Raw genomic sequence first — 2109 nt, forward strand, 5'->3', positions numbered from 1 at the left:
CCAGCCCGATGTTCAGAACAACACCCCCGCGATGTCAAGGAATCACCCGATGTTCAGGAAACCGCGATGTTGCAGGACATCCCGATGTCTCATGAAGCACCCGATTGTTCAGGAAGCATGGGTGGCCGAGACGGCGTCGTGTGGCTGCAGCGTCCGAATGTTCAGGAACACCCGATTGTTCAGGCAACACCCCGATGTTCAGGCACACCGAGTCAAACACCGAATATTTCTTGCACTATTTATCGCTGGAACTAAACGAATTGAACATTTCATATGATATATTACACACTTGTCATTTCACCCCAACTAAATTCTCGTAGTTAGTCTTACAAAAAGCGCTACAACACTTAAAGATCCGGCTGCTCGACACGCACGCGACGCACGCAGCACGCACGACGCACGCACGCACGCACGCATGCCACGCACGCACGCAACGGCACGCACAGCACACACGCAGCGCACGCACACAACGCACGCACGCACGCACGCGTAGCACGCACGCACGACACACATCTTCTCGCCTACTCCGTAATATATAACAAATACACCAACCATATCTATAGATAAAATAGCACAGGAGTCGATATCTTGAAAATCAACCTTTTAATACCCACTTGATGAAAGCTGCTTTCTAAATTCACGGCCTTCTGCTATATCAAGGCCTAACCAAAATCTGTAAGTCACAAAGATTTTTACTTTCTGCTACACCAACTAAGCTGCAAGTGATGTTGTATTAACCTGCAGTGTTGGTGACGAACACAAAGATAAACAACGACGAATTTAACAAGAACACGAATCATTACTTTTATTTTGTTGGTCAGTCATCGAACTGCCTTTAACACCGTTTCCATGACAACAGCCTTCGATGTAGTCGCACACGCGTGGTCCTGCACGCAAGATCTTACACATACAAAAACAGTAATCATATGGTTTTGTCAATTCTCCGTCGAACACTAATCTTGTAAGCCAAGCTGGCATCAACGCCTTGCCTAATCCGCAGGCAAATTAGAAAAAAAGATTGAAAAAGAATCGAGGATTTTTAATAGTAGGAAAAGCTTTAACGGATAGAATCAAGACTTTACGCAGGTTTTTGTTTTCATGCGTAATAATATTTCTATTATTAATTCATAATAAAAATTGTGGAAATGAGCTCGCGTGTCTTAATCTAGTGTTAGTAACCGGAGGCTACCAATAAATAATTGTAAAAAATCCACAACCAGAAGTTCTGTAGCACGGTGCAATATACATAAATGTGGCTAGCCAACTAAGGCGAAACTGAAATCACTGTAAATCTGTCCTTCACATCACTAAAAGTCGTAGCTGCCATGTAAACAGCTAGCCTTAGCACTCTGTGACATTTTCTTGAAAGACGAACAAATAAATAAATTTCATGCATCTTACGCTGCAAAAAACTAGCCTGACAACTACTAGTTACAGGACGAACAGACACACGACAAATTTTAATGATCTGTAAAATGAAGGTATAAGCTAAAAACAATAGGTACGTCAGATAGCTAAGAAGCCTAAAAACGTGTCAAAATAACCAAGAAGTAGAAAGTAATTTCCCGGCGACTTATAAATAAATGCGTTTATTAAATAAATGTAATATATATTAATATATATAGATATATATATATTATAAGACTTCCTGGATGACAAGGACACGACAACATTGTCGACAACATTGCGGTGACGACGGCGGTGACGGACAATATCTACACCGCCACGCTCTCGCGGGAAGTAGCCATAAACCTAGTTTAAAGCTGCAAAACGTCCTGAGGAAACATACGAATGTATAGCACTGGCATTTCTCCCACATTGTTATGCGCACGCAGACGAGACCTCGGACTCTTGCGTAAGAAATTACAATTACCCATATTTTACAGAACTCCGTATAATTACGGTTACCGCGAGCAGGAAAATATTATACATCGCTTAAAAAAAAAAAAAATGTAGCGCTGTACAATTTCCGGCTATGCATCGCATTCCTGAGAAGGTCTGCCCGCTAATCGTGGACCATTGCGACATGCTCGCCACTCAATCACTGCGCAATTACCAATCTGTAAGGTCGATGAATTCGATTATTCACATTTCCCGCTCATTTATCTT

The sequence above is a fragment of the Priapulus caudatus genome, unplaced genomic scaffold (assembly GCF_000485595.1).
Source record: "Priapulus caudatus unplaced genomic scaffold, Priapulus_caudatus-5.0.1 Scaffold423, whole genome shotgun sequence".
Taxonomy (NCBI): Eukaryota; Metazoa; Priapulida; class Priapulimorpha; order Priapulimorphida; family Priapulidae; genus Priapulus; species Priapulus caudatus.